The sequence below is a fragment of the Triticum dicoccoides genome, chromosome 7A (genome assembly GCF_002162155.2).
Source record: "Triticum dicoccoides isolate Atlit2015 ecotype Zavitan chromosome 7A, WEW_v2.0, whole genome shotgun sequence".
NCBI lineage: Eukaryota > Viridiplantae > Streptophyta > Magnoliopsida > Poales > Poaceae > Triticum > Triticum dicoccoides.
In genome coordinates this window covers 474,322,414-474,334,798 of record NC_041392.1, presented here as the reverse complement: position 1 = coordinate 474,334,798, position 12,385 = coordinate 474,322,414, and the positions used below count along the sequence as shown (strand labels likewise).

Below are 12,385 nucleotides of genomic sequence, written 5' to 3'. Positions count from 1 at the left end.
TACCTCGTGGCCTCCTGTTAGTTGGCTTGACGTAGGGTCCAAGTCTCCTGAGTTGTATTCGGTGAGAAAATCACGTTCCCGAAGGTTTCATTCTGTTTGGACTCCGTTTGATATTCCTTTTCTTCGAAACCCTAAAACAGGCAAAAACCACAATTCTGGGCTGGGCCTCCGGTTAATAGGTTAGTCCCAAAAATGATATAAAAGTGGATAATAAAGCCCAATAATTTCGAAAACAGTAGATAATATAGCATGGAGCAATCAAAAATTATAGATACGTTGGAGACATATCATGCCTCTACTTGACTAACTCGTTAATCAAAGATGGTTAAGTTTCCTAGCCATAGACATGAGTTGTCATTTGATGAACGGGATCACATCATTAGAGAATGATGTGATTGACTTGACCCATCCGTTAGCTTAGCACGATGATCGTTTAGTTTGTTGCTATTGCTTTCTCCATGACTTATACATGTTCCTATGACTATGAGATCATGCAACTTCCGAATACCGGAGGAACACTTAGTGTGCTATCAAATGTCATAACGTAACTGGGTGACTATAAATATGCTCTACAGGTGTCTTTGATGGTGTTTGTTTAGTTGGCATAGATCGAGATTAGGATTTGTCACTCCGATTGTCAGAGAGGTATCTCCGGGCCCTCTCGGTAATGCACATCACTATAAGCCTTGCAAGCAATGTGACTAATGAGTTAGTTGTGGGATGTTGCATTATGGAACGAGTAAAGAGACTTGCCGGTAACGAGATTGAACTAGGTATTGAGATACCGACGATCGAATCTCGGGCAAGTAACATACCGATGACAAAGGGAACAACGTATGTTGTTATGCGGTTTGACCAATAAAGATCTGCGTAGAATATGTAGGAACCAATATGAGCATCCAGGTTCCGCTATTGGTTATTGACCGGAAATGAGTCTCGGTCATGTCTACATAGTTCTCGAACCCGTAGGGTCCGCACGCTTAACGTTCGATGATGATCGGTATTATGAGTTTATGTGTTTTGATGTACCGAAGGTAGTTTGGAGTCCCGGATGTGATCACGGACATGACAAGGAGTCTCGAAATGGTCGAGACGTAAAGATTGATATATTGGAAGGCTATGTTTGGACATCGGAATGGTTCTAGATGAGTTCGGGCATTTACCGGAGTACTGGGAGGTTACCGGAACCCCCCGGGGAGTCAATGGGCCTTATTGGGCCATGGTGGGAGAGAGGAGGAGGCGGCCAAGGTGCCCCCCAAGCCCAATCCGAATTGGAAGGGGGGCCGGCCCCCCTTTCCTTCTCTCCCTCTCCCTCTTCCTTCTTCTCCTACTCCAACTAAGGAAAGGGAGAAACCTACTCCTACTGGGAGTAGGGCTCCCCCCTTGGGCGCGCCATGAGAGGGTCGGCCCTCCCCTCTTCCGCTCCTTTATATACGGGGGAGGGGGGCACCCCATAGACACATAAGTTTTTTTGGCACTTCCCATAGACACAGAAGTTGACAATTGTCTTAGACGTGTGCGGTGCCCCCCTCCACTGATTTTCACCTCGGTCATATCGTTGTAGTGCTTAGGTGAAGCCCTGCGTCGGTAACTTCATCATCACCGTCATCACCCTGTCATGCTGACGAAACTCTCCTTCGGCCTCAGCTAGATCAAGAGTATGAGGGACGTCACCGAGCTGAATGTGTGCAGATCGCGGAGGTGCCATGTGTTCGGTACTTGATCAGTTGGATCGCGAAGACGTTCGACTACATCAACCGCATTACTTAACGCTTCCGCTTTCGGTCTACGAGGGTACGTGGGCACACTCTCCCATCTCGTTGCTATGCATCTCTTAGATAGATCTTGCGTGATCGTAGGAAAATTTTGAAATACTGCGTTCCCCAACAGTGGTAGTCTCTGCCATATAGAAATGTTCATGCCGTAAAGGGGCCGGGCGTAATACGAGACAATACGGGGTTTATGTAGTCACTATCGTGTATATGAACACAAACGTAGCATCTGGAGCGAGTATTTCAGTTAACATCTTGCCCCCGGTCGCAAGCTTGACTGGAGTTGAGTTGTCACAAGTCAACCATTGACTACATAGATGGCCTTACATGCCGCTCATTGCGCATTGCCAACCCCGAGCTCTCATATATTAAGAGTAAACATTTAGTAAAAATAGTAGTGAAATATTTCACCCTTGAATCATTTTATAGACCTAAATGTCAGCCTATGAAATTTCCAACATGATTGATATGGCTAGTGTTTTGGTGCAACACATGCATAGTGAAACACCAAACGCACCGAGAATATGGGAGAGGTTTAGGTAAAGTTGTAAGAAGACTCAACCACCTAAAGGAATGAATGATCATGATGATCCATACTTCATAGATTCATCTTGTTAATTTGTGTGTGTATAAGACACCATGCTTTCATGGGGCTCCTTCAAAGCCATGTGGACTTCTTCGAGCTGTCTATTTGGTTAGAGCTACCCATTGGCATGGGGACTTAGGATATGGGTAGTTGATATGGTGTTTTATGGGGGTAGAGGCTAAATATGCCATTACTTTTGCTGAGGGATGGTTAGTAACTATCATCTTCCTTCTTTCAAGTGGGTACATTACTGCTTGATTGGGCTTCTGGATTGATATTGCTTCTTTGAACTTTTACAGGGCCATCTCCTCTTTGATTTGGAGAACTACCTCAATGGCCACGAATTTTTCTCCTCTTGTGAGAAATGTTTGACTTTCTTTGCTTTTATGAGATTTCCTCTTTGGAGGATTTCTTGAACTTTTTGGCAAGACCTTCTTCTATGTTTTCTTGGGAACCCACTTTTAGAACTAGGATGATAGCCAGCCACCTTTGTGGAAACTAGAACCCTCACATACATTTTATATAGGCCCTTGTTTATGCCTCACCAGGGTGACAAGAAGCTGCACACTGAAACAACTTTTGTTGAGACGGGTAGCCCCCTTTGCTCTTTTGCCAATAGTTTATCCTAGCTAAGTGAGTGAAGGTGCAACACCAATAGTAGACTTGTCACCTCAGATAAGACCGAGTCAGCCCTCCACAAACTTCAACTGCCGCCATTTAACATGGGTCTTTGACGTGATGTGTGTAGGTTGTTTGTAAGCAAGAACAATCACAATCATTCATTGAGAATAGGTGACAGGTCTCTTGGCAGTTAAAGTGTACCACCATTTTGAATTTTGAATAAAGAAACCTCTTCACTGTGAAGGTTTATGGATCACAATTTAGAACAAGAATTATTTTGAGGCAATAAATCACTCCTTTACAATAGATTTTTTTGTATAGAGTAACCCAAAATTCTTGACTAGGAATGCTTCTCATACAGTTGGCTCATGTAGCAAGCTAGTCATGATGTGTTTTTGATGCCAAAGGATCTTAAAATCAAATGTGCTTAGGAAAGTGGGAATATTTCAACTCAGCTCCTATCATGGAATGACTTTTCTTAAGAAGCATCACTTGGTGCATTGTGACCTTGGTGAGCAAATGATGAATGCCTTGTAGATAGTGGACAAGAGAGGCATGTTCATCTCACATTGCGCAAGTTTCTTTAGAACAAAGATCCGGAGGAGATGGGCGGCATGCCTACCGGAGTGGCCAATTTGTTGAGCAAATAGAGAGAAGTTTGCCCCCATGCATTTTGGCAAGTACATGGAGCACCAATGAGGCAAAATTGCATGTCTATGTAGATAACTAGATGACGCCCCGCGCGTTGTTGCGGGATTTTGTCACAGACTTTGAAGTAACATTTGTATAACAAAGAATAAAATAATTTGAATCAATAATTGGGTAGAGTTCACAAATAGGTAATTGTTCAAAACAATTGGTGGTATAAATATGCATTGCATGAAAAACTATTAGCAGGTTGTAGCATGAATCATATTCTTAGCATGAACTATTTGTTGTTGTTTGCAAATTTTTCCTTCTTCAGTTACCACAAGATGGATATATGGTGTCCCACTCTTTTCATACTCGACAATGTATGCAATGGAAGAGAATAGATGGCCAGCAGACTGGGTTCGCAGTGTGTTGAGGCGCAGTCACGTTTGAGAGTCATAAACTTCAGTTATATTGTGATCTTCATCTTTGTGATAGCATCTGTGTATCTCTTCTGAGCTTCTCTTATTTAAACGGCAAAATAACATGCGAGAATATTGTTTGACTATGGTGGCGTCCCGGGGAAGATATGTGTATGTTTCCAATGAGTGTAAAAAGTGAAACAAATATAATATAAGAAACCAATTTCCAGTAGGCGAACCTATTGCATTAATTGCACATTCGTGTTGGAGGTTCTGGGGTCATTTTGCAACATAGTGTTGCTTAGTGATAGTACTCACAGATTGTTTGTCAAAACACCAAACCTCCTAAAATCGATTGGTTATGCTTAGTCACAGTAATGCTAAAGTCTTTGTACTTTGTGACTTCATCTCTACATACAATGTGAAATATTCGATAAATTAAATGGTGTATGTATGGTTCCAGATATATAACCAAGGTAGCGGGTTGAGATGCCAACATGCTTTTCTTTCATCCTTCTCTTCAATAAAATCTACTGGCTGAACTGAAAGTTCAGTTGTCCAAATCCTCAAATGCTACACTACTGTTTCTAGCATATGTTAGCACTGTTGTGGCCATGTTAAGGACACACTTGCATCATGTCATCTTAAAGTTTCAGGAAATGTATAATTCTCTTTTGGTATTATTAGAGATTATTCTTATATAGTTCAATATTCTTTGTGATCTCCTAAGAGACTTATGTCCATAGAAGTTGTTATGTGATGCCAAATCTACATGAGGCTTACAAAGACCACCCAGGAGGGGTCCATGGCTGAAACTAAATAAGGGGAAAATACGCATGAAAACAATAGAAGATATGCTAAATAATTAATTTAAGAGATGAGAGATTGCATACAAAGGCGAGTAGCAAGAGATATGTAAATCAATGAAGCGAATGAGAGCAGCAACGGACTTTTCTAGATTGGCAAACTGAAGAAAGAAAGTTTAAGCATGATAGCAGATCCATATCTGCATAAACCCTGATTACTTGTTTGTTATGGATGAATACCTCTTGTCATAATATGATACAATACTCACAAATTCATGGATAGAAACCCCAAGTGATGGATTATATGAAACATTAACCTAGCCAAGTAACACTTGAAAGCATAATCTTTTTTACCCAAAGGGCATAATCTTCGAGTGTGTTTGTACAATGGACTGCGAAAAACATCTTCTGATGTTTCCTTACTTACTTCTTATCATGTATTTGATTTGTTGTCCATACTCCATTGAGCTTCCCTAAGGAACACATACCAAGACGTGTGTAATAGGTAAATAAAGCACAATTTTTGTCAGACAAACTAAATGATATATATATATATATATATACATATATATATATATATACATATATATATATATATATATATACACTAGCAAATATACCCGTGCGTTGACGGGAGAAAACAGCCCTCACATGTCTTTACCCACTGAGCATGGCTAAAGACCTGACCCTCGTGCCCATAACATAATAAACATGACTAATACCTCATCCTCGGGTCGACATCCTACATTTCAATATAACATCAGACACATGTTTTCACTTGTCGTCTTTGCCGTCCTCGCCGCCGATGGTCGTAGCACCAGTTGTCACTCACCAAGGTTGGATAGGTCCAATAATTGGATTGTTGAGCCGCCTTCGTGTCCGACAAAGATCAAGGGCGTTGAAGAAAGTTTTTTTTATTTGGCTAATATAATAGGGAAAATCACTGCACATAATATATGTCCGTGTGATCATGTAAATTGAGTAGTTTGTGTTAGATAGATCATGAAACCTTAGTTGGACTCCTCATGTATTTTGACAGGAGTCACTGGCCCGAGTGAGACTGGTCGTACGTGAAGACGTGACAGCGAAAAAGATTCTTTCCATATCCCTAGTTTAATAAATTAAACTAAAACAATGCATCAGGTGGGAATATTTAAAAAACTCACCAAGTTTTATTAATAGGTATAGATTAAAACAATTTAGCTACAGTACCTCTCAGTTTTTAAAAAAATCTTGTTTTAAAAAACGATTTGACTTTTCAAATTCTTGTTTTGCGTGGGAGAGACTTCAAATTAAAAGCTAAAAATATATTTGTTTTTTCAAATGTTTGCAAATTCGAAAAATAATCACAACAGTACCTCCTAGTTTTAGAACTTGTTTGTGCTTTAAAAAATTGTCAGGTTTCAAAAAAATAAAAAAATGTTCTTTAAAAAAGTTCGAGTTTCATTTTTTATTACCAACTTTGCAAAATTTCCGCGTTCTAAAATATATTCACTTTTTCTAAAAATAACTTTTTCTCTCAGTATCTGACGCGATTGCGTGCTTAATTTTAAATTTTGCGCTGCCAATTAAACATCAAATCTTATTTAGTCTAGTGGCTACCATTATGAGCGATCAAGCGTGAGGAGCTGGGTTCGATCCCTCATCACGCAACGTTTTTTCTTGAATCATGTCCATTGCTGCTCTGTGCATCACGTGATATTTTTTTGACAGAAGCCAATCGGGAGAAGGAGAAAACGCTCGCACAAGGAAACGACTGACGTACGATTTTTTTTGGGTCCCATCATAAACCAAAAAAACTGAAGAAACAATCCTTCCTTTAATATTAAGTAAAGATATATAACATTGAATGTGACTAAATGTATATGGCCAAAGCCAACAAACTTACATATAGCTAACTGTTCACCGGCTGGACTACTGAAGCAATGAACTTTTCTAAAGACGAGAGCCTGCATAACAATGGAGTAGCAAGAGACCTGTCACATCGAGCACCTTTGGATCGAAAAACAAGTTGTAAGATTCAAAAGCATAGTCTCGGTGATAGGAAAAAATGGGTGTTGCTGAGAATATGGAGCATCACCTACCAGAGTGGAGGCCGCCAGGCCGGTTCCGAGAGCAGGACGCGAACAGGTCGACGATGATGGCAGTGCAGGCATCCTTTTAAAGACGAAGGCAGCCGCTGCCCAGTTAAATTCAGCACTTTATTCCGCACTTGCAAGGTGATGGGGAGGAAATAAGAGGCGATAAATGCTGCAGTTTTTGTGTGCATTTGTGGCTGCCATTTCAAGGGGGCGAGTAGAACAGAGAGGGGTGGCTGCGCACAGAAGAGAGGCGGCGGCGGCGAGCGGAAGAAAAGACAAAGGCTGGGTGTCGTACCGCGATTAGTTAGAAAGAAAAAAATGTCGATTTTACATGGGTCAGAATGAACGACCAACTAAGCCAACCACGACCTCATTTTTACGTGGGCTAGCATCAACGATGGGCAGCTCAAGCTAGCTAGATGGTCACGTCTATTCTAGTTAAAAAAGCCTAGATGACATGTGTGAGGTGCAGTTGCAACTTGGGCTGCCGATTATACCGTGCACACACACGATGGAAGAGCGTGGGACGGGAGCGGTCCATGGTCCGTTCTGTATGCTGGTAATGGGAAGATGACATGGCATCATGCATGTTAAGAATTAGACTCATGTGAATGCTGACGTGGCATGAAGTTGATGTGGACAGTGTGTATATGAGAGAATAGGAAGAAGTGTGGAGTAACTTCTTAGAATGGTAGATTTAACGACACTTGTAAGTACGTGCTAGGTGTTTTAACTAGCACCCTTGACTGTTGCAATCTCGAGGTGAGTCGCATGAGGTGAGTCGCATGGGGGACATCCATGCTTCCTAATCCCATAGTTAGATTCACGTCTGAACATGGGCTCTCTCAGCGATTTCAAATTTCTGGCCGTTGGATCTCTCCTTTGATGCGATTTGGACCATCGGATCTGCCCCTGAGATGAGCTGGGCCGTTGGATATAATTCAAGTTCACAACAATGCATTTTTTTGAGGGATCACAACAATGCATAGTAAGTTTGTTTTTCCACTTCAGGATTTTAATCGTTTGTCACTGACTACTAGGGTCCGACACTCATGGGTCGGGCCTGTCAGCGGCTTGGGTGCGCAGACACCCGGTGCGGGTGGCTCGCAGTCAAATATGTGTGCCACCGCCTGTAATTTTCGGATCCCGCTGAGGGCATTAAAGGGAATTCGCTTCGTCGCCCTTGCGTGGCGTGATGCGTGTGGGTCATTTTCTAGTGTAAAGGAGAAAAGGAGAGGAGGCACCTGATTGGGTGAAAACCCTAGCCGCCATCCCCATCGTGCCCATCTCCTTCGCAGCCACCGCCGCTCTTCCGTCCGGTTCTCCTCCCCCATTGCTGAGCTCGCCTCCGCCGCTGCTCTCTCTCGTCCATCTCGCGCAGCCACCCACCGACTCCTCCCCTTTACACGGCGAGCTCGAGGAGTAAGGCTGGCAACTGGGCACTGCCATACGAGGGTCATGCCGAGCACGACCCGAAGCACGGCGGCCTCTGGTTTGGTTTCTCGTCCGGTGGCTACCTCTGCGGGTGGGACGACATGCGTGTCGCCGCTGTCACCACAGACACAGGGCCAAAGGCAACGGCCGTGCACCGCCATCAGCGAGAGGAGCGACGGCCGCCGAGACGGCCATCCACGTCGCCGTTGTCGTCGTCATTCAGGTGCTCTTCCGCTCGCTCTCGCCCTCCGCCTCCTAGCCATCTGCTGTGTACATGTTCCTGATGCATTCATCGTCTCACAGCTGGATCGGCAAGCGGTGACACGTTCACTGTGCACATCAATTGCTGTCACCTTGGCCACCTGACAAAGATGGAAGAGGTTCACAGGGATGTGGTTATGGTTTGTTAATTTTGGCTACGATCTGTAGTTGCTGCTCCTCTAGGTTGTGTCGTTGTTACTAGTTGGAATGCTGCTCCTTCTCGTGATCCTCCACCTCGTGCTCTCCTCCTCAAGTTGTCAGCCACCTTGTACTTGGTCTCTTTCGAACTGATAGGAAAGGCAATATGTTAAATAGCAATGGGTGCAAGAGCTGGTGAATGCCATATTAGGGTCCATTAATCATTGGAGAGTCGGGATAAAACTGAAAAAATGAATGCCTGAAGGTGACTGTACTATCTGTTTAGTGGAGTAAACAAGTTCAGGTTGCTCAAGCGTAGTAGTGTGAGATGGGTCTGCTTAAGTGTGTTCTTAAGTGTGGGATGGGTCTGCTTAAGGCTACTTCCAATGCATTGTTGCTTACATGAAGTGCTAAGTGCATTAAAAAACTTAGCAACTAGTCTCCTCAATGCATAGGTGCTTAGCTTTTGTAGCTAAGCTTCCCTCATTGAATTGTTTAACAAATAAACTCCATCATTCATTGGTTGAAAGTCATTTGCATTGGTCCACGCGCTTAGCACCGTTTCCTCTTGGGGTCACTATAATGCTCTCTCTCCTCTTTAATTGCTTTGCCACATCACTTTCTTGCCTATGTGGCATCCTTAGCACCTGTACACCGTGGAGCACTGGGAAGGGCCTAAGGCTAGTTATAGTGGGAGTAACTTAGCAAGTAACATAGCGCACTTCGAGAATTTTTTGCTTATATGGCATGTAGTTAATGAGAAGTGGTAACATAATATGTTACTGTAACATAGCGCTTTCCAAAACAAGATAAATCTACAAGTAATTAATGAAGTCCTCTATGACACTACTAGTATGTTAGTTTGCACCATAAAGGTAGTAACTTAGACTAGTGTCATATGCATGACACTAGTATAAGTTACTCCCCACTATAACCAGCCTAAGTGTGGGATGGGTCTGCTTAAGTGTGCTCAGGTTGATGATTGCTTGGTTTTTTGTTCTCCCATTAAGGAACCACCCCCAACCGTCGTCCTCGCGCTGCACTTGTGCTCTGTTTCAGCGTCCCAGGTCATCTCTCTCTCTCTCTCACACACACACACACATCCATTCCCCTTATTCTGCATTTTTCGTCAGTCTAGCAACTTCTGATTTTGTACAATGAAGAATATATGAGGGTGCAAAGAGATTTATTTTAGTACAAGCTAACTTTAGCTATTTTAAGTCATCATAGAGTGATCCATTAACTATGAAGAGTCCCAAGTCCCCTTTAATCAAACAACCGGGAGAGAGAGAGGATATGGTTATGATGATGCCTTTCTTACACAGGTGATTCTACTTTGACATGAGTATATCAATTAAGCTATTATGTTGGCTAAACATGCTAAGCTTGCACACACGCTTAGTCACAAATGTTAGGACCCGACAACGCACACGCTTAGAGCATCTCCAGCTGTTGCGCCCCCAGGAGGCATTTTTTGCCGCCTGGGGGGCTGTCGGCGACAATTTTAGGCTGGGGGAATTATTTTCCACTCGTTGCACCCCAGCCAGCACCATCGTGACCTGGTTGGCGAGCGCGGGCAGCGAGGAGGCATGGCGAGGGTGTGCGGCGAGGAGGCGTGGCACGGGTGGCGAGGAGGCGTGGCAGGCAGCAATGAGACGGCGCGGGTCACGCCACAGGGCGTCGTGGACATGAGCCCCGCCGTGTCTGCGTCCGGCACGCTCCTCGTGCCCCTACTGCGTCCGGCGAGCATCGTGCCCTTGTACACCTTGCTGAAGCCGCTCTCGCCCTTGTACACCATTTGCGTGTGTGCGTGTGTAGAGGACGTCTGTCAGCGAGCCCCGCCGTCGAACAGAGGAAGCAGGAGTAGAGTGTGTTGATGGACAGCGACGGCGAGCATGAGCGTACCTGGGCTAGTAGTCGGTGTCGAGGAGGATGTTGGAGGCCTTGATGTCCCGGTGGATGATTCGGCGCACGCATCCCTTGTGGAGGTAGCGGAGACGCCGTGCCGTGCCCATCGCCACGCCGTGCCGCTAGCTCCAGTTCATCACCTTCCTCCTCGGTAGAGCAGGTGATGTGGAGGGAGAGGGACTCGTCATGGAGGTTGGCGGAGACGGAGCCGCGGGTGGAGAGCTCGAAGGCGAGGTGGAGGTCACGGTCGACGCAGCAGCCGAGGAGGGAGAAGACTTTGGGGTGGCGCACGTGGCCCGCCGTGCCCAACTCCGTTAGGAAGTCCTTCTCCTTCTCGTCTGCCGCCGCCGCCAGCCGCTTCACGGCCACAGCGCGCCCGTCCGCCCACCGAAGCCGCCCTCGCTGGTCGCCTCCTGGAGCTGCGGGAGCGCGAGCGAGAGCCCAACGCGCTCACCGAGAACGATGACCAGGTGTCGGACATCTTCTTCTTCTCTGGCTCCCTCCTGGGCAGCACCCGCGGCCGTCCGGGCGGCGAGAAGGCGGGGAGAAAGCACGCGCAGCCAGAGCGAGGAAGCAGGGCACTGCTGGCGAGATTCCTTTTTCAGGTTCACGTGCGTGGGTCTAGGAGAGAAAGAAGGAGAGAGAGGAGAGAGGCTGACTTGTGGGGTTTGTGCATGTAGAAAATAGCGCCGGGCGTCCCAGGTGCCCCTCGGGGGGCTGGGTTTCGCCTGAGGTCGCCGGGGCTATTTTTGCCCAAATCTGACGCAAAATGACATTTTGGGGGCGTGGCTGAGGCACTTTTCGTCCGCCAGGGCTGAAAAAAATGCTCCCGAGGGCCTTCTTGGGGGGCCGGCTGAAGATGCTCTTAGTCACAACGCGCGCCAAGGTGCGCTGCAGGTCTAGTTGAAAATATAGCTATGGTAGACCCAGTACTAGGAAAAGGCCTATTAGTGGCGCACCTGTTTTGCCTACTAATGGCACACTACAGGTTCGCCACTAGTAGCACGCCATTAGTATATTTTTTACTAATGACGTTTTTTCGTTTTCTTCTTAATCTCAGGTCAATATGCTTAATCTCAAGTCAAATCGCACTCTATGGTCAAACTTCTCGAAAGGTCACCCATCCTCACACTACTCCAGCCCGAGCACGCTTAACTTCGCAGCTCTATCCAACCCCAGCACCAGCTCACTTCACAGGCACTTGTTAATATATCTATCATATCAATCCTATTAAACCTTGTTGATGTCTAGGACTTTATTCATGTTCATGAGTATGATGAAATTTTGAAAAAATATTTCGAACTTCCCGGTCATACTACGTATCATATTTTGAAAAAAAATCGAATTTTTTTTCGAAACCAATTTTTTTTTCTGTTACTAGTGGCGCACCTAGCAAACGGTGCGCCACTAGTAAGTTTGAATTTTTTTCCATTTTTCCCTCTAGATCTTAAAAGCCCCGTAACTTTTTTCTGTTAGGCTTTTGGGGATTTTGAAAATGTTTAACGGGGTTCCCCCATTAAATTCGGATGTAACTTTTCGAGTAGATGATTTTTCATATAAAAAACTTTTTAATCCGTGTTCGTATGCAAAAGTTATGCCCATTTTACAAATTCTAGAGAGATTTTGCAAATAAAGTCGAAATTCATATTTGTAAATTTTCCCAACAAGTAGACCACATATCACATGGGAAACTTATTTTCTTTTATTTTTTTGACATTTCCATCAT

The 12,385-nt window shown here is 44.8% G+C and overlaps 1 long non-coding RNA gene across 1 annotated transcript; it reads right to left on the bottom strand.

The window, feature by feature from the left end:
- Positions 1-5,169: 5,169 nt before the first annotated feature.
- On the bottom strand, positions 5,170-7,255 carry LOC119328167. Its single transcript, XR_005158861.1, has 3 exons — positions 6,922-7,255; positions 6,726-6,829; positions 5,170-5,310 (listed from the first exon to the last, which is right to left on the bottom strand). It is a non-coding gene; the product is annotated as an uncharacterized LOC119328167 (long non-coding RNA).
- Between the last annotated feature and the right edge of the window lie 5,130 nt (positions 7,256-12,385).